General features: G+C 40.4%; 1 long non-coding RNA gene and 1 pseudogene across 1 annotated transcript in view; both read right to left on the bottom strand.

Moving 5' to 3' along the window:
• Window positions 1–3,520: 3,520 nt before the first annotated feature.
• Window positions 3,521–25,006, bottom strand: part of LOC120616237 (uncharacterized) — a 61,527-nt gene continuing 40,041 nt past the window's right edge. Inside the window, exons 2-3 of the long non-coding RNA XR_005656541.1 lie at window positions 7,957–8,048; window positions 3,521–4,005 (exon numbers count right to left, since the gene is read on the bottom strand). This is a non-coding gene — a long non-coding RNA (uncharacterized LOC120616237). The remainder of the gene's footprint in view (window positions 4,006–7,956; window positions 8,049–25,006) is intronic.
• Window positions 14,494–14,615, bottom strand: LOC120616322 (uncharacterized; annotated as a pseudogene).

Here is a 25,006-nt window from a genome sequence, read left to right as displayed (position 1 = left end):
ATCATATTTCATCTACCTCTTCGAAAAAATTCTTTTAAACTTTTGTCAGGTACAAATGCCAGTCATTATGTCATTTTATGCATAATAGTACAACCCACATCTCAAATTCTTAAGGCCTAGTTATTTTTACATATCCAGTATGCTATTACCACTTAACAAAATTAAAAATAACTCTTTAATATCTTCAGACACCCAGTACCTAATGGCCCAGTGCTATTTTTGTGCTTACTTTATGCTAGGCATTATAGTGATCACTTTACTTAGATTATCTCATTTAATCTTTAAATCGTATTTATGGAATATTGATATTCTCCCCATTTTATTGATGAGAATACCAAGAAAATAATCAGAGAGTTTAACCTTCATATACTTAACATATTCATAGGTAAATTCCTACCTAAATTTATAAGTATGTCTGCTTCTGAAATCCATGCTCCTATCAATCCCTTCTCCAGACTGTGAAGTTCTGGAGGGCAAGAGTCACCTAGCAATACTTATTGAGTGGATGATCAATGAATATGATTTTGATGACTGTTCACTGGTACAGGCGGGGACAAACAGGTTCTTCATATCAGCTGCCAAATGTCTCTGAGAACGTTGTTCACTCCTGTGCCCACCACAACACTGTATATGGACCATCTTCATCAGAATTACCTGGAATTCTTCGTGGAAATCCATATTTCTGTACTTCACGGAATCAGGAACTCAGAAGCAGAAACCCAGATCTTCGCTGTTTGCAAGTGCCCATGAAAGACCAAGGACCACAGACGCCTACAACAACGCTTTGCAAAGGGGACCCACAGAGCATCAGCGCTGGCTTCAAACAGGAGTTTGTTAGGGAGACGGAATCCCGGACTCAACACTTGAGTGTCGGTATTTACTGAATCAAAAATGCATTCTACATAACGCTGTGTACGTTCAAGTTTGAGAAAAACTCTGAGAAGTACTTAGAAACATACTGGTCTACATCATCATTAAGTGACAGTCCAGTCTTTCAACTTCAAATTTCTTAAAGCAGTTGGCCAAGTAACCAGTGAAAGAAAAAAGCAAACAAACAAAAACGCGTATTAAGCCAACTTGTGTCCTTCTCACTTCTTCATCCAATTACCTTATTTTCCCCCTTTGGGAACTGGGTTGTTCCTCTGGGCCGTTTAGCTTCTCAGTTCTTTCGGGCTCAATGCTCTTCTCTCAGGTGTCTGCCTGGCTCACTCTTCCTTATCACTTAAGCCTCTGGCTAGATGCTCCCTACTCAGAAATCCCTTATCTGATTCCCAGGATGAACTTCCCCTTCCAACAGGCCCTCACTGGAAGAGTGTTTGCTTAGTTTTTTTAATACACTTGTCCTTATCTGAAGTTACACAGTTTATTTGTTTACTTGTTGACTGTCCCTGTGCTTCACTAGAATACAAGCTTCAAGAGGGTGGGAGCCTTGAGTTCAAGTTCTATCCCCAGGTCTTGGAACACAGCCTATGGGAGAGTAAATTTTAACAAAAGGTATCAAACAAATAAATAGGAGGCACAGTCTTACCAGCTCTGTCCTCCCCACGTGACCTGTGGCAAGGCCCCTTTCCCGCAGCATAGGATCACTTCCCCCTGGCGGCTGCGGACCGTGATGGAGGACTGTGGTGCATGCTGAATATAAGCAGAGGTGTGACGACGATGTGCTTTTTAATTTAAAAAAAAAAAAAAGTGCGGCTAATCGATCTCCCTAGTGCCAAACCGACTTAAATCCCGAGGGTAGTAAATGCTAACAGCATCGTAACTTAACTTTCTGAGGGAATCTTTTAGCCTTAAAAAAGTTGGAGAAAGATCAAACTAGAACAGAAATTCTCAAATCTAGTGATTTTTGTTGTCATTGTTGTGACTTAGGGAAAAAAATGTATTCAAGTTTCTCAGACTTTTCCTAGAGATCTAGTCCACAGTTCTTGCCAATAATTTTTCTTTTGGGGAGGGGGAGAAGGTTAATGAAACGACTAAATTTTTATTTTAAAAGTTTTGGACTTTACCTATAATTTTTAGGAGGAGGGTTGGCCGTTCTTTCTTCCTTTCTGGTATAACATTATAAAGAAGAAGAAAGAAAAAGTATTTCTAATAGTAAATTTGTTTTCCTTGAATAATATTTTACCCAAATTATACAATTGAAATAATTTTACAGTGAAAAATAAAGCATGTATGATTGGCCCTTACAGAAATAGAGTCTCTTGGTCATATGATTCTATGAAATGAGAGGAACCACTGTGGTCCACGGTGTGAATAATTCTGAGGATAAGAAATAGGTGACCTCACCTTATAAAAAATTTTTGGGATACAAAACATAAATTTTAATAATCCTGAATCAAAGTATATTGTTGTAGGTTGCTATTACATAAAATTAAGTGTACTTTTTTTACACAGTAATACTAACTTCTCATCTCATTTCAGTAGGAAGTTCATGAAACAAGCATACTATATGTATTTATCGATATCACATTTATAGCAAGTGTTATTTTTATTATTTTTTTGTTGTGGTTTGTTTGACATAATGTGAAAAAAAAACTTTGAAATTCTTAGGTACTAATTTCTAATCAAAAGATAATTATTTGTACTTCCATTATTAATACTATACTATGCTAATACGAGTACCACTATTGATTTTACATCAAATTCACACAAAGTCAAGCTTAGATATTTGGTTATTGATAAATATAGTTAGCATACTAAAAGTTGCTAGAGGCTTCAAGGCGTGGGGAAGAAAGCTTAGCCTGTGATACATGTAGTTTTAGACAGAAGAGGGTTAAAATCCTCTACCACACAGTAGTCACATGATGCTGGAGCAGTAGGATGCAGCCTGCTGACCTCAGAGACCAATCTGTAATGTCCTGCACTCTTGTCCAGGGCCTGTGTTCATACCCCATTGACAGGGTGAAGGAAACACCTCCAGACGTAGAGATGTCAGCTGTACCTACCTTAGAGGCCAGTAATGAGGGATAAATAAAGAATTCACGTAGAACGCTTTGCACGACAATGCCACCACCACAGGCGCTCTGCGCTGGTTTCCTGAGGCGGGCCTTGCTGGAAGCTCACATCCTGACTGTGTGCCCTCCTGGCCTCGATCCAGAAGCTTCAGAAGAATCAGTTCTAGAAGTGTCGTTTTTCAGAGTAGCCACTTGGGGGCAGACTTTCCCCAAAAAGGGACAGAGGGTTTTAAAAAATCGTTTGCAAACTTTTTCTTCAAATGATTGTAAAAGCCAAAATTTACAAAATTTAATCCAGGGTAGGCGCTATGTCTTGCTCATTTTAATAGGCTAAAAAGCTAGAAATGGGATTTCATATATTAAAGGGAGTTCTGTTTGGTGTCAGGTGTCTCGCCCCGAAGGTTCCTGTATATAGGTGGAAGCAGACACATCTTTCTTTTCACTGGACACATTTTCTCCTGCTGACCCGGTGGAGACCCGGTTCTGCCTAACAGGAAAAAAACCAATTGTATTATGAGAGTTTGAGAACACGAATGTCGAAGTCAAAATCACAAAGGTTGGGGGGTTCTTACTCTGGTTTACTAACATTCTTGAGTGGCCTTGCAAGTTTCTTAATGCTCCTTGCTGTCAGTTTTGTTAACTGTAAGATGCGAATAATGAAAGCGTTCGCCTGGAAGTTCCCTTGGGAGAATCGAATGTGCCTTCAGCTAGAAGAGCATTTGCTCACAGCACACACGCGATGCATGCTGTCGCTGGAACAGGACGGACGGGGAGGAAGGGCTGCGAAGCTCGTCGCCTACGTCTGAGACTTAGGAGAATATCAGAGTAAATTTGATTTGCAGATTTTTTTTCTTTTTCTTTTCTTTTCTTTTTGGAATAGCTCAGCGTTTGGAAACCTTACACCAGCTCTAGGCCCCTCTCCTTCCCAGCCGTCCCTCTGCTCTTCTGTTCCTTGTCCACACGCCTCCTCCAGTGACGTCCGGTGGATACACAGAGCCAGACGCAATTCTGCCCCAGCGGGAAGAGGAGGGATATAGGGGGAGTATTACACCTGGAAACATCAAAGAATGAGATTACTATGGTGAGAATTTAAAAACAAAGACAGTTGTAGCATAGAGATATTGCATCGTGTGTCTGCGATATTAAAAAAATAAAAATAGAAGGTTCAAAAAAAAAAAAAATGCCACCATATGAAATCTTCCCTCTTCTCAGCTTCTGCTCGTACCCCCTTAGCACGGGGAGAGATGCAGAAGAGGAAGATTTGTATACGGGACTCATATTTTCTATTCTTCTCAATTCACTGGAAGTGGTAAAATAAGATAGTTGTTGGGCCCAGAAGTTGTGGGAAGAAAGGTCACAAAAAAGAATGGCCATCGAGGAACAGACTGGCTGCTGAAATTACACATTGACTTCAATTTCTCTCATCCAAACTAAGAAGGACATGAAGTAAACTCAAGTTTCAATGGCCATTAGTTTATCACGGAGTTAGATATAAACGTATTATTCATTGCTTTCCTTCATTCATTTACTCATCTATCTATTCACGCAATAAAAACAGTACGAGACCCTGTTATGTCTTAGAAACTGGTGAGTGCTGTGTGAGCGTGCGTGCGTAGTTGGAGCGAGCATGAAACGATCCTTTAATGATGGGGAAGTTACTGAATAAGATGGGAGACTTGAGGACCAGAGATAAGATGGAAGTTAACTGAGCACATTCATATAAACAGTAAAACAAAATGTAACAATTCCTGTAATCGAAACAAGTATATAAATAAAAAACCCACTCCCTATACTATAAAAATCAAAACTGATTATAGGACACAAATGAAGCAAACTGCATTTATAAAAAAGACCACAGCACTTTCTCTCCATGGTTCCAGCATTAAATGATCACTGAAAATTGAAAAAGTCCCTAGAGTATAAAATATTTGCCTTCTTTCCCTTAACACATTTTATTAAAAATTCACTATTACCCGTTTTCGAAAAAAAAAAAAATTCTTTTCGTTACAAAGTTTTTTGAATGCTAAACTCACACATGAGCACATAATGCATTACGGTTAGCAGTCGACCACTAGATCGTGCTTTTGCTGCATCACAGTAATTTACCCGCAGATCCCCCCTTTCACAGGTATAGAATAACCACTTCTTTCTCCCCTTTGTGTATCTCCACCCGCCTCCAGAGACACTCGGTGTTTCGTGTGGAGGTCATTACAACAGATTAACTTTCAGAGTGGGATTGCAATGTTAGAACTTCGATTGATTTTAATCTTATCCTTTGAAGATGTGTATTATTTGTGTTTTAAAATACGTTCCTATGGCGTTAAGAGTACTCGGGAAGCAACTACAACATAAGGAATCGACTAGGCAACTGAGCCAGCAGAAGTCAACTTTACTTTTTTCCATATCTGCGGGCTCGGTGGGCCCTGTTTACAGTCTGCTCTTTCTGCGGTCATTACGGTAAAACCTGGTGAGTTGCAGAGGCGTGGGCATCGTCCAGTCCGATCCCGTCCGCGATAAAATCAGACTCTCCAGCAACGTAAAGTATCTCGTGTGGTCAGCCCGGGCCTGCCTCCAGCTCACGCAGGGCAGTGCGGACAAGCCCTCTGTCCTTCCTTCCACGTCCGAGAGACTCCGTTTCCACGTTCGGAGGGTGGGGAGGAGCAGCAGTGAAGGACGGAGAAGGCCTGTGTGAGTGGCGGAACCGTAATCGGAGGTGACAGATGTCCACAGCCGCCTCTTCTCTGTGCCTCTCAGGGGCTCCCTGCTGTGGGCCTTCGGCTGAGGTCTTCTGCGTCTGCCCTGCGTTTTGCAGCCGCCCACTGACAGCTCCCGCCCCAGGACTGCACTCAGCGATGACCTTCGTGCTCTTTCTGCTGGGGTCGCCTCCCTCCCGTCGGGACTCTTCGAATGCATCTTATTCCGGCACGCTCGCTTGCTTTCACCCAGCTGTCCACCTGTGACCCACGACTCGCCTCTCTCGAGAGAAGTGCCAGAGAAAGCTCTCCTGAAACTCTCTCTAGAAACAATCCCTCGACTGCAGACTCTCTAGATCCGTCTCTTTCTTACTCAAATCCCGGAGCACACACGCGAAGCTCTCCCTCTGGCTCAACCTAGGGTGAAATGGCACACACCCCTATCCTCACATGGGGGTTAGGGGGCTGGGGAGGGCAAGACACCACCAGGCTCTTCAAAATTCAACTTCGGATGTACTCTTGGTCCTCTCTTCTGTAGGTTGGGTGTGGGCGATGGGCCGGTGGGGACCGAAATAGATTCACAGTGTTCTGAGGAAGTGGCCTGTCATCTCGCTTCAGAATATGAAAGTTTTATGGGTTTATGATATTGATCTCAGCATTTGGGACTTTGGTAAAATTATGATAAAATAGGAATTTCCTATTTAAAGTTTATGTCATACCTTTTTGGATTCTATTAAACTAAAGATGATGTGAAATTTAAAAAAAAAAAAAACATAGACCAGTGACGTAGCAGTTAAAATATAAAGTTATAGTTGGTCTCACTTCGAACGCAGAATGGGCTTGTTATTAGCTGTGTGACCTTAGGCAAGTTACTTAGCTTCTCTGAACCTTACTTTCCTTATTGTAGAGAGTTAAACAAGCAAACGCATACAAGTCCTTAATATAGTACCGATCACGATAAGTACACTTAACAAATGGTAGTTTTTAAAACGGTCTCCATGCAACCATGCTCTCAGTTCTCAGAGTGACTCCGTCCACCAGCCAGGTTGGCCCTCTAAATTTCTCCAGTTCATCAGGCGCCCAGGCTGCCTACCAATTAGCAGTGCCTCCTTGGCCTGGGTCAGATGCAAACGCTTTAGTCTGACCCTCGGTACCTTCAAACTCTCCACCAAGCCCCCTGTCCAGCCATAGCTAACACTTTCTCGACTCCCCTCAGTCTATGATGTTCAACGTGCATCTCTTTCTCTCTTTTCTACTTTGCTTATACTGTTTCCCTGACCAAAAACTTGCTTTTCCTTAATGCTCCAATGTTTACCCATCCCAAAGCCACGACTTCAGCTCATAAATTTTCTCTGACCTTTCAGACTCGTCGTAATCTCAGAGTCATTTCCTTAATGACTTCTTTCTCTCCTCTCTTAGCAGGCTGAGTAAGCAGAGCTGAGCTGAGTAAGCAGAAGTGTCAGGAGCCGAGCAGGCCTTCGGGGGCCACGTAATGCACAACCCACCAAGGTGAGGAGCTAGCTCCCAGGGGGTGACCTGGACCAGAGGGATATGGGAACCTAGATCGATGTGATTTCCTCTCTCTCTCCTATGGCCTTCTGAGGACGAGTTTCACTTCCCAGCCCTTTACGATGTAATTTCTACTGTGGGAACGTGCCTGCCGGCGACCTGCTGTGTCTGGGATTGTCCTGAACGAAGGGGCCTGTACGGTAACGCTTCATAGCTCAGCATGCGGCATTTCACCTTTCTGTGCCTTGTGCCCTTTTCTTCCGCATCATCTTCACCTGTCTGGGCTTACCCATCCCGAAGAACGGGTCAGCACTTCATCGGCATGCTCTAAAGGGCCTAGGGTGAGACAACTGTGAAAAGCCGCTTTGTCCCTCCTGAAATCATGTAATGTCCACAGTATTCATCCAGCATTTAATATTTTCTTTTCTATGATTTTGTATGTATTGTTATTTGCCTTTTTTTTTTTTAATGCCTCCAGCAACAAGCCAGGTTATGTTCTCTTTATAGGTAGAGTTCATATTATATTCTTCTCTTTTAATATACTGTCAAGTAATATTATGCTCGAGAAAGAAAGTCACTATATATATTTTAATATAAAATATATGAATAATGGGTACTGTTTGCATCCATTCAGTTATACCAGTTACACTTTTTTCTAAGAATTTCACTGCACAGAAAAGGATTTATCTTTGTTTATAGACCCACGATATTTATAGATTTTTAAGGTTCAAATCTTCTTAAAGGCAAAGGCAAACATCTTTATTTAAAACACACTTTGTAGTTCTCTACTTCTTACTTACCTTAGGGCCCCAAAATGAACCAGCAAAGATTAAAAAGAACAGCATTTAGGGAGTAGCGACAGTAAACCAGGAATGGAGGGCTCAGGGTTTATCTGTAATAAAATAGAAAAATGAGGCTCTTAGCAAGACAAATAAGGAAAAGTCAAGGATGATGACAATGGCTCAATTACAAGGCACTTTAAACATTTCTCTGGCATTGTTTTTACTTTGCTGTAAGCCGAATTGGCAAATTCTAGAAAGTTAAAAAAGACAAGAAGGTAACTTTTGTAAAAGTCTTTGGATGTTTAAATGTAGTGAATACACATCACTATGTTGGGTGGACGGTATTATGACACAATCTGCAGGTTCGTATCTAGAAATCTTAATTCTCTTAAACTGGAATACACGAGGATTGGGATTGGGAGAAACCTAAGAAATAACCTATTGCAGCCCACATATGGGGCCTGAGGCAGAGAAAAGTAAATGGTGAACCCAAACCAGACAGCCAGAGAGTGGGAGAACCGGTTTTAGGATTCGTGACTCTCAAGCTTGGTACAGTGCCCTGTGCAATAAATCATGATTTCTCACTTGCTTAATTAATATGAAATGAATATGAAGTGTTCTATTATCACAATATTGTATCATTATAGAATTAGAGGTATCTTAAAAACTATGCAATGCGACCTTGGAGTCGGTGATGCCAAATTTTAGAAATGAAACCTAGAAAATTTAAATATATAGACATTTATATTTGAGATATCCAATATATATTGATATAGCATATATATTGGATATACCCAATATATCATATTTATTCATCCACATTTATGATAAGAAACTGGTTCATGAGATTAAATAGGCTGACAAGTCAGCAAGCTGGTGTGGTTCCGGTCCAAGGCCGGCAGGCTAGAGAGTCAGGAAGAGCCAACATCTCAGTGTGACGAAGGCAGAAAAACCAGGCCTCAGCTCTCAGACAGTCGGATACAGGACTTCTGTCTCGCTTAGGCTCTTCGTTCTGTTCAATTCATCGGATGAGGGCAACCCACATTCGGGAGGGCGTCCAGCTTCATTCCGTTCACCGATCCATCCAAACGTTATTCTCCTTCAGAAACACCCTGGGACGCACCCGGAGTAATGCTTGATTAAATGTCGGGGGACCCCACGGCCCAGTCAAGCTGACACATAAAATTAACCATCATGAGTATCATTCCTTATGAAAATTTCTATATCTAAATTAATATTTAGAAGAAGTGAGTATGCACTAATTCTGCCATTTCATAAGTAATTTCTAGATGCAGGTATTTCTAATTGGCATGTATCTGATTAAGAATTATGTTCCAATTCTCTTGAAAACTTTACCTGATTCTAAAACTCTACCTTTACCACTGTAAAGATCTCAGCAATTCGACCTTCCCTTTATGAAGTTTATCTGACGCTCGCTTCCTGCTTTGCTTTGCTTCCCTAACCTTCTCATTCACTCTACTAAAAGAAACCTCCCCATGTTTATTTAAAAGACACTAACTAGCATTCTTCAGGGCATTAGATGCAACAGTCTAAGAAGCAAGGGCTTTGAAAAATGTTGTTGGAAGAGCACGTTCCCCATGTGCTCACTCCCAAACCCCGTGACCTGAAGTGTTGTGGCGTTTCCTCAAAAGAAACCGCTTCTTAAAACTCCCAAAAGTAAGTTCATCGTCCTGCCTTTTCACATAGATGCAATTGTATTCAAGAATTATAGCTACTTAGTTGTCTTAAAAAAAAAAAAAGGTCTAAAAATCATATTCGTTCATTAAAAATACAATGTACTTTATTAAGATACTCTTGCTTGTACTTGTTTATTTGTATTGTTTCCTCTTTTTGATGAACACATCTAAAACATTTAGCACTGGCATTTATGTTTCTGCTTTAAAATGAACTTTATCGTCCCTGGGGTTATTGAGTTATCTTTCCAAGGATCATTAGAGCCAGCCTCAACTGGCTCCCAAGAGCAATTATACACATCTCATCGCACCCCGTGTTCAGCGGTGTCACGTTGGGGTAGCATGAAATTAACCATGATGGGGACATTTGTGCTACAAATTCCCCCTTCTCTTCCTCACACCCTAAGAACTGGCTGTTAAACACGACTGCTTATTACTCTCGTTTATGGATATTTTGTAACAGATATACTAAAGACAGTTTATTGCATTTAAAAAACTGAATCTGTTTTCAAAGTAGCTTAAAATAATTAACAGTTTTTAAACTTTATGCAGTCAAATGGAAGTTTCTGCCATTTTTTAAGTCCTATGCTTTTTACTCCCCTCAAAAAATTCAGAGTAAAAAATGTATTAAATTAAATGTGAATAATATCACCTGTTCCAAAGAATTGAATATTAAATAATCAGTGCAAATGTCTGCCTTACAGTAAATGCTTATTAAAAAATGTTTTTGCTAAGAGTAGAATTAGAAGTAATTATTCTATAGTAAAAGAATATTGTACAACTGCCTTATCCAACTGTTCAAGGAAACTTTATGTACTTGCATATGGAGACATTGATTTGTATAAAACAGTATAAAATACAGTATAAAATACAATCACATATTTCTAGTCATCATTCTGTTTTTTAAAACCTAATATACCATGGCACTATTTCTAGGCTAGTACACAGATGCAACTCAGTATATACTTATATTTCCACACTTCCTTACATAAAATCCTTGGGACTAGATGTGTTTTAAAATTTAAATTTTAAAAACAATTTAGAATGATGTTATGAGACACACATTGTATATTATTATAGCATTTTCAGTTATGCCTTGGGTGGCACCCCGCAATCAAACACATTAATATTTCTACCGGGGCTTGAATGTATAGGCACATTAAATAGGATAAATATAGATTATGAATAACCTCATGTCTAGTCAGATTAGGTTTTGTCTCAAAATAAATTCCTGTTAGATTTGCAGGAGAGACTGAATATTTATAATCCCATGACTTTTTAAAAGGTCGTTAATAAGCAATAAATCTAAAAATGCACGATGAGAAACGACGGTCTGGATGGAGCAAAGAGGAAGTCAGTTCAAGAGGCCAGCGCTCTGGAACCCGGAGACTTCATGGGTGGCATGACGCTCCGGGCAAGTAAGAGGTCTGCAGGATGACGGCTCTGCCCAGCGTCTTCTGTGACTGTAAAAGGCAAACCAGGCACAGAGCCATATGCAGCCTCTTGATCAAATCCTGACATGTGTGCACCGCAGGCCTGCAACTCTCCAGGAAGCGGAGGGTGTGGACGGAGCTCTACTGATGAGCTGAGGACTGGCTGAGTCACCCGGAGAAAACCAGCGTGGGAAAATTCTATTTTGCAAATACAAGGAAGAAGCAGGAAGGCACCGCTGGCTAGTGGATGCGTTCCCACAGGTAGAGACAGGCACAGTGAAGTCTGTCGGTCACGCACTTTCAGGAATATTGTGAAATATGAAAAGCTTGTATCCTGGGATTGGTTCTGACCTCTTTGAAAGAATTCAAAGAACTGATTATAATTCGTATGTACCAGTCATGAAAATAAAGCAGTGTTTCTTTGCGATCTCAAGCTGCATACAACAAAATATATTCTCTTGGAAAATCAAATCCATCTACTTAGGTCCACATGATCATTAGCTACCACATGGGCGGACTAATCCTGCAGGCATTGCCTTCCGGCTCAGAGGGCTCCGCCATTGCCTTTGACATCTAGTGCAAATCGTTGTAAATCGAGAAAAATGGAAGTTAGAGCACATGCTCACATGCATACCTTTATCTGTTTATAAATTACAAGTAATAATTTTAAGTGTTTCAAATTCATCGTCCACTCTCAATTGGCCAATCTATTCCAGCATAGTTTTATAATTTTTGCAATGTGCTTAAGCTTTGTGTACTTTATTTTTTAATTTCTTTTTTTTAAGTACAGTTGGTATACAATATTATATTAGTTCCCAGTGTAAAGTAGAGTGATTCGACATTTATATCTTACACTGTGAACAAAGCAAGTCCAAAACAATGTGTGCACTATGAGAATTTATCAATAAGGGGGTCATAAATCAAAATCCATACAACGAAGCAGGGATACAGATGGAAAACCAGAAAACTTGATTTTATTCCTGATTCTGTCACATTTGAGTCTTACACTCTTTTTCCAAGCAGTTTAACTTCTTTGAAACTATTCTGCCTTTATCGAAGAATTATTGTGATTGTGTTTGAACGCTGGATAATGACTGCGAAAATGTTTTATAGTAATTTAAAGTACTGCTATTTTTTCATTCACGCATTTATTGAACATTTCCCGAGGCCCTTAAATGCCAGGCCTTGCTATCTCCTGGAGTACACAGGCTTTCAAACGAGGATTTTGAGAAGGCAGATGGCGAGGAAGAGATGAGGTCCGAAGTGCCTATGGGATATTCCGGAAGCGGATGCGGCACCCACATTGTACCACACATTCTGTAGCGATGTGTGTGTGAAACGGAGAAGAGTTCAATGTAGTAAAATAAACGTGGAGTCAGGAGCTCGATGCCACGGTAGGTGACAACGCACAGGGAAGGTGCCGGGGGAGCTGACAGAGCTGTCGACTGCTACGGAATCCCGGGAAGAGCCATCTCCAGTGAAGCCAAAATGAAAGAGGATGCGAAGTAGGAGGAAGATGAGAACAACAGACTGACAGGGGTTGGTGCGAAATTTTACAGTCAACAGACAGCAGCATAAAGAAGCTGGTCATCCAGCGTGTACGATAAATGACGTGAGGTAACAGATAGACGTTGGAAATGCTGAGAGCAAAGCTTTCTGCAACGTAACTACTGAATCGAATGACCTTTTACACTTGACGCATCCTGAGTTGCTTCTTTTAAATCGCCTGCTGGGCATCAGGCTCACTTACGCAACGCTGTGCATGGCAGTCCTATCATGCAGGTTTCCCGTGGAAAACGTCGCTATAGAAACGAAGGTGGTCTATGTAGTTATATTAAAAGTGAGTCAAAATACCTTGCCGGTGAAACCATGAGAAATACGAGCATGTTAACACATCTCTGAAAAAAGTACGAGTTAAAACATTTCTGAAAGCAGTTGAAGAATTAAAGTGCATATTCTATGATCCAGTAGTTTTGTTTCTAGAAATCTAAATTTAAAAAACATTTTATAAAAAGTCTTTAATTATATAGGTTAAAGAGTATTGCAGCATTCTTTACGCGGATCTGCAAACCATTTACTAGAACCCCTGGAGCCATAGGTATTTAAGAATTTTGATGTTTGGGGATTTTTATAACAGTAATATAAAACATCTTTCGTATAAATGGGGCTTGGGGCAGGACCTCATAATCAAATACATTCACATTTCTGAAAAAAATATTAAATAAACACTTATATAAAAAATATTCAAATTAAGTGTGTTAAATAAAGGTTATAAATAGCCTCATATTGCTTCAGGTCAGGTCTCCTAACAAATGAATTAGAAAAAAATCTTAACTTTGTTAATTGCAAACAAGTTGTTGTGGACCTATAATTAAAGTAACTCTTAAAAGAAATCATTTGAATGTCCATAGAAAATGTTGTACTTCTATTTAAAACATTAGATTAGATTTATATGTATTGATCTAGAAAAATGACTGTTAAATTGTATAATAGGAAGAAATAACTTTTCAGATTAACATGAATAGCTTAATTCCATTTCGGTAAAAAAAACACTGTGTCTATATTTAAATCTTGTTATAAGCATGAGAAAAAGTGTAGAAATATGTTTTCACAGAAAATGGCTATGCAATATAATTTTTAAATACAATATATTAGAAAAATTAAAAAGTAAAGCAGGACTTATCGAGAGTATCATAAGCTTTTGTCTCACATGCTTGGCTTGGAGCAATGTGGCTATTTATAGATAGCTTGCAGCCAAGAGTGTTTCTTCAAATTCTCTGGTGAAGCAAGCAATTCACCGATGTATGATTAACATTTAGGTGTAAAAATGTATTAACTCAATTAATTAACATTGTAAAGAAAGCAATTAGAATGTACTGGAGTAAACATTTCAGCAAATCATTTAAATTATTTTCCTTGAAATGGTTTAGAAACTTCTCTTCTTTCATTTCAGTTTTCACATCACTAGAGGCCACTGTTGTCTTGTAGATATATTTCATAACTTTAAAAGTCTTTAAATACTATGTCTGAATAACCTCAAAAGCGATCAGTTTTTAAAATAGGAGGAAAACATGTGAATGTTATCTTTTGTACAGTCAGCCTACTTGAAGTAAAAAAAAAAAAAATGAGTTTTAAGTACTCAATGCAAAATGTGACATTTCCCTTTGAAAACTGTCATTATATTTATATACAAACATCGATATTATTCCTCGTATAACATTTATTTTCTCCAAGGTCTGTGTTCTTCAATAGTTTATAGAAGGATCACGAGCCTACTTTCGATAAAATATCCATGCAAAACGATGGAGTCGAAAAGATCCGAATAGAAACCAAAGATAGCGTAGAACGGTTCCAGTCATGGAGCACCAAACGTCGTTCCGAGAACGTTACATCTGTACGACATTTAATTCTTTATTATTTTTTTTTAAAACCTACAGCGTCTGGTCTTCTTAGGTGGTGGCCTCCCATCCAAGAACTAACCAGGCCCGACCCTGCTTAGCTTCCGAGATCAGACGAGATCGGGCGCGTTCAGGGTGGCATGGCTGTCGACGTGACATTGAATTCTATAACAATTGTATGCGTTACCTACCAATGGTATTTTCAGTGTATAGTTGAGAAAACTAAGGGACAGAGAATTTAAATAAATGGTCCAAGATTGTGTACCGTTAACACAACGTTAGAAGGACTACCAAAGAAAAATGTATGTGGGATAGACATGTATGTGTATGCACGTGTAAATGAAATTATATACCTGCACACACACACACACACACACACACACACACACTTGAGTAGGGACATTGTCTGGAGCTGTACAGGATCTCGAATTTCACTCTACTTGCAAGCTAGAAAATTAGCCTGTTACTGATTCACATATGCTGACAGAAAACACGAAACTCCTGAGTCAGAGACCAAGGACTGTGTTACTCACAGCAGAGCAGTAGCTGGAGCCTCACGTTCGTGCCCGTCCGCCCACGCCCTGCCAATCCCACGGACGCCCGCACATGCGGCGGATCACATGGTGGCAGAGGAACACTGAGCTCGGGGGATTTACTGCTTTGACAGCAAGTACGAACAAGCCTGCTCTCTGCCCACCTCGTCTCTCAGGGTTGTTCGTGGCGGTCAGAGCCTCGAGAGATGGCCCAGGTAAAGGGCGCTCGGGGTTTCGCCTTCCTGGAACACTCAGTGAGAACGTGCAGGGCCGCGTGGCGGGTCCCCTCTGCAGACAGTCACCGCTTGAGGTTGACGAGTAGGTTTCACCTGACTCCCTGCTCTGGGTGCTCAATGGCTGCTTCCTCTCCGGGCATGGGGACTATACCTCAGACCAAAAGAGGATTATGATAAAGTACAACAGTTCAGGTCGTTGAACACAAAGCATTGTTCTAAGAACGTTACATTCGTTACGACGTCTAATTGTATAACAATTGTATGAGTTACCTACCAATGGTATTTTCAGTGTATAGTTGAGAAAACTAAGGGACAGAGAATTTAAGTAGATGGCCCAAGAGTGCATGCCATTAATGGTGACATTTATTAGATGAACCTGTCACTTTTTAACACACAAATATATTTTTTTTCAAGAAGATCCATCTGGTAGCCTTCAACTTAGGTCTCATTAGTCAGATTCATGTCACACAGCTATATCGAGGAGCAAAGAGGGACTGGAAATTAAGAAATTGTAACAGGACCTATTGCTACTCTGAATATAATCATGTCTGCTGTTAATAAAGAAAAAAAAAACCCTCAGAGAATGGGTTAAGTTAATAAAAAAATTGCACGGAAAAGGCAAAAGAAGATAAATCGTTATATCTAAACCTAGACCTATTATCTAAGTATATGTAAAAGCCTGGTAAAAGCAGGCCTATACCTTGTTCATCTTTAAATCTATAATTCATAGTAATGCTATGTACCTATAGATGTTTGTTAAATTGATAATATCCAACACCTTAGATTTGGGAAAGGCTTTAGAGATGATCTTCTGTTCCTCATGTTACACGAAGGACGCAAGATTCATGTAAAGAAACTGATGTGCACAAAATACACAGCAACTCAGCCTCCTGGTCTCCTGTCCTTCCAAATCCAGCCATGTAGTCTTTAAAAAAATTAGTTTTACTCTGCCTTCAAAGCAAGGGACCCACAGCACAGCAGAGTTTGGGAGTCTAGATTCGGTGAGAAATAGTTCTTATATTCAAAACCGTTCTCATTTTGAATATTCTTACCACATATATATCTAGTAGCTAGAGAGCTGAAGAGAAACTATATAGAGAATTAGAAAAGGCTCGTTTCACTAAAACAGATTTTGCTTGGCAGAGGTGAAAGCACACATGTACAAGCCAACACGGACACGGAACTGTCATCATACGTGTCAGGAATGGGGTGGTGAGAGCACAAGAAATACATGTCAGTGATGTCCCTCCGTGCGCGGAGACGGCGATGGCCGTGCCACATGGAAATGTCCGTCTAGCAACAGAGGGACAGAAAATGGAGAAGCAAATCTCTCCTACGGGCACAGGACACATACTGGGCAAAGCAAAGCGATGCACATGCAGAAACCTTCGGGGTAATGCTTTCATTCAGATTCGGGCTTATTTTAAAGTTTTAAAATGTGTGACGTTTTAAATTATACTGACGATTTTAAGGACATGTAATCCATTTTACAGCAATAAGTATTCTGTATTAACAAACATGCCACACATGTAGTTGGACTCAGATGAGTCATCCCCCAAACTGACCTAATTCTTGAAGTTATTGAAAATAATTTTTATTGTAATACAAAAGAGTGCCGTAAATACCCCCCGCCCCCGTTTTGTCGTTTGTCATTATGACTTTGCACCTTTTGAAGTGGCTAGGATGATTGTCTCATATAATTATTTCTCTTAAATTTTTAACTAATACTCAAAAAGTGATATTTAAAAAGAGGCAATTAAAATAACAGTAAGGAATTGTTTCCTAAATGATGTTCTTGCTTTCATCCAGGCTCTCTATCCACATGGCTTCCTAACTTAGTCCAGATCCGTTTATAAAAACCAAGCTTACATATAGGTTTCATGCTGTAATACACAGTCTTGACTTTATGTTGTAAATAGGAATTTTGTCTGAGTTTCTCAGCAAGCAAACACATATTAGTTTCCATTTTGCAATTTCCCTGTCAGTTGTCTGCTTCAGTACAGTCATTATGAGGAGGGGAAAAAAAAAATCGTAGCCACCATACTTACTCCACTCCTAGGAATTCCTAGATGCTATCAACCAGTATGGGCAGACAGGAGTCTGGCCCGCCTCGCTGAAACCTTATAGCCCACTTGGGTCACGGCTACTTCTGTAGCACTTAAACGTGAATTCTCTCCAGCACTACAGATGCATATTCTGGCAATAATCTGGAATCAGTCACCTTTTTTTTTTTTTTTTTTTTTTTTTTGTGGTGAGATTGTTTCTCAACCAAATTGATGCCTAGCAGCTGTGAATATCAAATTTTGCATGAGCTTCTGAAAACAAAAGAAATAATTGTAGCACATGCTTCTAAAACCACATAGCAAGTCAGCAGGAGTTCCTGTCATACAGTTACAGATACTTTTAGGTCAAATTGATAAGGTCTGTTTGCTAAATTATCAACAGCTAACATTCCACTCTTGAAAGGCGAGAAGTCACAGGCCTCCAGCTATCTCGTTTGGTGGTTACTGTGTATGGAACACGGAGCCATATAGAAAAGTAGGATGAACAAAAGAGTTGATTTGGATCACTCCTAAAGATTGTGCTTGTTAAGTTACTCTATAAATATTAGGGAAAAAAAAAATGAAACAAAGATGTTTATTAGTTACCATCTATGACGTTAAAGAATTATTATGATTACGCCAAGTAGCAAAGAAGGTAACAGCATACACTCAAGGGCGGACCTTTGGAAGGCGTTTACTTAACCCGCCCTCCTGAAGGTCACCAGTGAGGCGCTGAGTAGGGTGCTGCTGTGCCTGCACACAATTCCTTAAGCGCGAATGCTCTGCGACTTCGCACGGCCAGACCCCCAGTTGTGTAACTGTGGACAATGGTGCATTATTTGTTCAAGACCCTGACATGTGACACTCGGAGACGGAGCCAGTGGAGGGGAGCAGCTGCTGCTTACTTGGCTGTTCCATCTGAAACCCCTTCTCTCCCGCTGCCATGCAGGGTCTCCATGCAGAGAGAGAAACGAGACCGAGTTTTCAGTAAAAGCAGCTGGAGAGGAAATGTGCCACGTAGCGTGCAAATACGCTGCCAACCCAACACGAGGGGCGTCCACTTAAAGCTGACTGATAGGATCCCATACATTTTTATAAATAACTAATATTCTAAATAAGAGAAGGGTGATTTTTTTTTGCATTTGCATATTCTAGTTTCGCAGGAGGTGATACATAATAAATTATTTTCGTTTGGAAAAAGTTCACATATTAACACAATAAAATGTCCACGGAAACATTGTAACACCCAAGGCTATATAGTCTAACTTCATTTTAACTCTTAATATTTTTTACCTTTTTAGTACAAAACTAGAATTCTATTTTTAAGAAACCAGTTTGATTCTTAAAAACAAAAAGTACTATTTCTCCATGAGTAATGTGCATTAGCATTCTTTCAGCATAGGGCTGAACTATTTTGATAAGTAAGCTGCTTAAGCATGAAGAGATGCTGAATTGAATTCGAACAATGCAGGGAGGAGGAAAGGATGTGAATGTAAAGTAGGCACCACCTGAACATAAAGTCTTTGAATAGAGGAAGAAACAGGATTTGTTATAATTGCTCAACTAAAACGCAAAACAAAGCAGAAACAGCAACAAAACAAAACAGAAGCCTTTAGGGATGCATCTTCCCTAGACTTTTGCTGTAATGTTCATTTATATCTCCCACTAAAATGTCCTGCCAACGGATATTGTGGGCAATGGTTTATCCATGTTCTAAGATCACACAATAAAAGGGACGAGACTTGGAGTCCATGCCCCTCTCCCTTCAGTGATCCCCACGTAATTAGCTGTCTGTCACCTTGAGTATGTTGCTAAGTCTTTCAAATCTTCACAACGAAGGTCTAGCTAGTTGATCCTTTGAGGTCCTTTTTAACTTTAAGATCAATAAATTTACGCTAATTAACCATAATTTTATAAAGCGTGCTCTAAGTAGGTCATTTTTTGTAGTGCAAAATGAATGGCATCTGAAAAGTCCCTGCTTCTCTTTCATGAAGCATGTATATAATTTTCCTACATGTACATAACTTTTGCAGATCTAAATTTAATTCATCGCTCATTTTAAAAAATGCCATATAGATAATCCTTTGAAAACATGAATAGCATTTTTTGGTAAAGTTCTTCAATCACCACTTTTAACTTTCATTCACGTAAGTTTGGATTTTTATCCATGAGGGCAACAAAAAACACGCTATTCCAACGTTGGCCTCAAAGTCATATAAAACTCTTAAACTGAATCCTCGTATTTTGGACTCGAGTGCAAAAAAAAATGAAGAATGATTGACCGATTAACTGGCTGACATGGGTTACAGGCACTGTTAATTGGGCAACTTAGGAACAAGAATACAGAGCCGCGCGCCACTGCTCCCCAACGCCCACTGGCGATGGCCCGCGCTCCGTGCTGTCGTCGCCTGCATCCGGTTCCACGCAAACTATGTGGCACTGTACTGGGCACAGACAGACTGCTCTCCCCACTGCTGACACAGCCTCGCAGGACGGGCGCTACGTCTCGCTCTCCAGAACAGTCCGTTGTCGCTCCATAAATGACCCGGAAAACACGGCCTCTAGTCCAAACGCTGCCTCGCGCGCTTAAGCCAGCTTAACGTCGCCACCTAACCCCCAACACCTGCACGCGCGGCGTGAAGGGAAGCACACCTGGACGTTTACATCCACTCGTATTTGACTGAACGCCGACGCCACGCCAGGCCCCGTTCCAGTGACAGAACACAACAGCAAATGATCAAAAAGAAATTCCCGCGCGGTCCATGTGGCATGGGACCATGTGAAATCATGACGCGGTCACTCGCTATCATTGGTGTTCTTACCCCACAGACCTGGCGGTTTACCAGGCGTCCCTGGGGGCTTACGAGGCTGTACCTGGGGGTTCTCAGCCAAGAAAACCCATGACACTGGAGTGAAAGCTGAGGCAAAGCAGCCCAGGAGAAAGATGAAACCCAAATGCCAATAGATGTGTCGAGGAGAAAAGCACGTGGGTGGGGGATTACAGACAAATACGATTGGGGTTTAGAGCCCAGATCTGGGAAGGAAGAGTGAGTCTAAGCAAGCTGGGATGCAGTTGGTTGGGAGGGTTAGAAATGGCTGCTGAGGAGAATCATGGGGCAGCCAGAGTATAATATTCAGGAGGGACAGTTGGCTTCGGGGGCCCAAAGGGGAGCAGCAGGCATTTCCCAAGGACTTGGCGGAGATTTTGACGTTGCTTATAAACAATAATTTGACATATTATACCGTATAGTATTGTTTTTTTTTTTTTTAATATAGGCTTGGGACTGGAAAGACATAGATTTTACTTTATGTAGTTTCTGCTCATTCATAAATCATGTAGCTTATTTGGCTCTTACTTGGCTCTTACTTTAAAATGAAAGATTATAATGCTCTATGGAAACCTATACTTTATTCTAGGAGTCGTCCCCCTATAATGACCTTATGCTATTCATTTTGAAAACAAATGTGTTCTTATAATTTAAATATATACTTTGAATAAAATCTTGCATTTACAAAATCATAATATATTCTTAATATATTTTGTAGTTGACATATTTTTTCACATGACAAGACACTCATTAAGTTAAATCTGACTGTACTTATTTAGGAAAAACTGCATTAGAGAAAGACATTTTTAGTTAGTGAATTAGTTTTATAGATTTCATAGAGTACACAGATTTTTTAGATTTTATAGATTTCATAGAGTGCACAGATTTTTTTGGCATGAGTGTCTGATCATATAGAATGCTTAATTTTTAAGGTACGATTATTTTAACTCGCCTCAGTGAAGGCTTGCCATTCTAACTCCTTATAAGTCAATGGTATAATATCTATCATTAGCTTTCACATGACACAAATGTCAGTCCTACATACAGTTAAATCAGCCGACGTATCCTGCTTCCACCCATTCCCCATCAGTACCTGCTATTACCTGGAGATGTCAGGAACCAAATCTTAACGCTTTCAGGTACTCTTTATTTTGTATTTGATCCTTCCCCTCATTTACTCCACTTATAACCTTCGATATGAAACCATTTTTGATAATTGGTGTCCAGAGGCTAGTGGTCTGGAATCCTATGGGCACTTCTCATTTTTACACTGGTGGATCATATTCCAAATGAGGGTGGCTTTTCATTGCCTCTGAGAATTTTGACATTCTTCAGAATGCACCTAAAAGCAGAAACCGGATCCCAGAGTGCTTTTAGGTTTTGAATTATTTCAGATGCTGCATTTCTAACTTTTGAGTCAATGCGACATCCTCTAAACATACTCCTCTTACTTGTAGCTACACTTTGCTGAAAGGAATGGTTTGCCACACTGCTATTTTGTTTCTTCTTAAGTAGCTTAAGCTTTCACTCAGCCTGAAGGACATTAACTGTACGTGTTCTTGTAATAAGCTATTGTTTTCCTGCCATCGGAATGAGTTATAGGGAAAGATCATATATCTCTCCTCTCCCCTTGAATCTGGCAACAAATTGCCTCTGAAGCAAGCTTAACATTGACGCTTCTTGTTAGCTGGGTTGCCTGAGAGTGGCTAACCTCCATCGTCATGGGACAAAGAATAATGTTTATCAATTTCTATGCATTTACATTTTTTCCTCCTATATACCAACGTGAATTTTGTCTTTGTGCCTTCAGCTCTTCATCCTACTGCCCACCCATTGTCCTCTTAGGGAAGGCCTGTTCCCGCCAGCCTAAGTCCCAAGCTTTTGGTGACAAAAAGTAGAAAATATCAGCATGGAAAAATAAGATCAAAGAAACAGCTGGAAAGACTATAATAGTATTGTTTGTTGGGATATTACCCAAGACTTCTTTTATTGTAGAAAATGTGAATAGAACAAAGAATAAGAGAAAGTAGAGTTTTATTCTTTCAAAACAAAGTACAGAGAAAATAAACCAGACAAAAAACACCACCACCAAAAAATCAACAAAGATCTAGAGGTTTTTGACTTTATTAAAATAAAAATAGAACTGAGACAGAGAGGACAAGAAAGTGAGGATGTGGAGCATGTGAGAAAGTTCGAGAGTGCGAGGGAGTGGAGACCGAGAGAAAACGGGATTTTCGGAACTTCTGTTTTGGGCTACGAATTGGATATGCTTTAATATTCTTACATGCACGTGCTTCAGGAGTCTTAATTACTACTGGCAACTTGATTGGTCTTTAATTGGGTCACTAACATGCGCCAGAGCCACACGGGAGCCCATCTGGGGTCCTCCGTGACTTGACCACCTCGCCACGGCTTCGCCAGTTGCCAGATTCAGTGGGTTTGTCTTTTTATCTTCACATTTCTCAATCTGCTGGCAGAATTCGGCAGGATTTGCCACTTCATCCTGCGGGAACACTGTCCTCTCTCCGATCCTATGGCACCATTTTCTTCTAGCTTTTCTTCCGACCCGCTGGCGCTCTGCCCTTGAGGTGTGCCCCGTCTCTGACGGAGCATCCCCTGAGGATGCAGTCCTGGTCCCGCCAGCTCTGGACACGCTGGCCTGTGCTGGGCTCTCCTTCCCCATGGGTTTGAAGTCGATCTGTAATTCAGTGATTCCCAAGTTCACATCTGCAGTCCAGACTCTGATGATTACATACTTGAAATTTTCCTTGGAAGTCAGGCTAGGATCTCACAATTAAAATTCTAAAACTGAGTTTCTGCTTTTATCCTTAAAGCCTCGCCTACTGTATTTTAGCAAACGGCACTACCATCCATCGGGTTCCAAAACTTACATTCCTGGAAGTCGTTCTCTCTTCTTTAGGCTTTCGTCCCCACATCCCGCCCGTGGAGCCCTAAAAGGCGCCTCACATCCACTTCCATCCTCCCCGGCACAGCTGTAGACACGTCTCTAGATTCTTCCTCTGTTACTCTTACTCAAACTGTTCTCCAAACAATTAGGGAATATTGTTAAAAAAAAAAAACACAAAAACACAAACTGGGCCACGTGATATCCTAGTAATTTTTTGATGGCTTCCTATCTTCCTGAAGAGAAAATCTGAATTTCTAAAATCGGCACACAGGACCCCGAGCGCTCCGGCCCATCTTAATTCGTGCAGTCCCCACATTCCAGCTACCTGGGCCTTGTTTACCTCTTTAAATGTGCTATTTCTCTTGCTAGAGCCTTTCAACATATAGTTTTGCCCTCATAAAATTTCAGTTATTTCAATTAATTTCCATTGCACGATTGTTGAATTACTGGATGCCGTGAACTAGTACCTCCTCAGAGACTCTCCTTGATCGCTGTTAGTAAAAATAACTTGCGTGTGTCCTTCATAGCATTTGGGCACTTACAGCTGGTTCCTTGAGCGTCACTGTTGTCTGCCTCATAGAGTGGCAAGCTCTAGGTGGAAGGGGATTTGTTTAACTTATCGAGTGCACTGCTTGCTATAAAGAAGCCATCCGATAAAAATCAGATAAATGAATAGCTTTTTTAAATTGAATTTACCTTAGTCTAAATGGGTGTATTTGCTGGGTCTTCGACACGCAGCTTTTAAAACAGATATTTCTTTAAAAGCACAGCCTTTTTAAAAGGACCAGTTTCTCCTCTAATGCTGTGAGCATCGATGCAGGGGGATCTTCCAGCCACGGCTCGAAGCTCTGTCACAAGCTCGCTGCCATGGACCGTGGTATCACTTCTCTCTCCAGGCACTTAAAAAATAAACTAAAGCCGAGAAAGGTTGAGTCCATAATCTTCTAGAGCTGAATTAGGAAAGCAGATTTCCACGAAACCCCAAAGCTTCACAGCGCTCACCGCCCTCATCTCTGGGTTATTATCCCGGGGTCATGATAGCTGGATTCTTCCGTCTCTCTCGGACTCTCGTGTGTTCAACTGTGGAGCTCGTCACTTGCTCCCACAGGAGTCCATGTCCAAGGATCAAGAGGATATAGAAGCAGTCTCTAGTCTCCAAATTTTTCTACCCTCCATAACATAGATATTAATTGAGGTTCCCGTGTTTATCATGTAAGTCTGTTTGATATCCTCTGAGTGCCTGGAGGGGGAAAAAGTTTAAAAGGACTAATTCTACAATTTACTCCAGTTATCAATACCTTATGTTACTATTTTTACTTTACAACCATTAATGCGTCTAGCGAGCCATCCAATATTCTCCATCAAACACGTTTTCGTAATGGACAAACACTGTTTTCTCATTTTAGAAAATGGAACAGCCAGCTGGGAGGGAGCGGTCTCCAGTTCGACACTCTGTGACCAGAGCAAGACAAGTATTCAGCCTGAGGTGAGTTTGGCTTCCCCTGAGTGGGTAGCAGTGAGGCCTGAAGCCCTAGGAAGGCGGGTAGGGGCTTTGCTGACATTTCCAGCTTTTCTGATGCTAAGGAGCACCACACTGATTCCCACCCGCCGATCGCAGTTAAGGACAAGTTCTTGTTTAGTAAAGTAACTCTGAGGAATTCCTGTAAAATAAACAAGATGTGTACACGGCCATGCCAGTACATTAATTAATTTCAAAACATTATTTAATGAACTGTTTTAATTTAAAAATTTAAAAAAAAAACATTTTAAACTGAAGTTCAACTAAATCTGTAACATAGGAGCTGGAAACTGGGTTCTTTCCTGACATAAATGAAATCACTTCATTCTCTTTTCTGCAATTTATCATTGATAAAATAGGGAGAGGTTATGCTTCTTTTAAATGAGTCAGATTGAAGATGCTGAACATAGTTAAGATATCTTAGGCTTCTTGATGGTGTTTATGGATCAGACTTCAGTTTTATTCATAACCTGCGTA

This window comes from Pteropus medius, unplaced genomic scaffold (assembly GCF_902729225.1).
Source record: "Pteropus medius unplaced genomic scaffold, Ma_sr-lr_union100, whole genome shotgun sequence".
Classification (NCBI taxonomy): domain Eukaryota; kingdom Metazoa; phylum Chordata; class Mammalia; order Chiroptera; family Pteropodidae; genus Pteropus; species Pteropus medius.
This window is presented reverse-complemented; position numbering and strand designations above follow the sequence as displayed.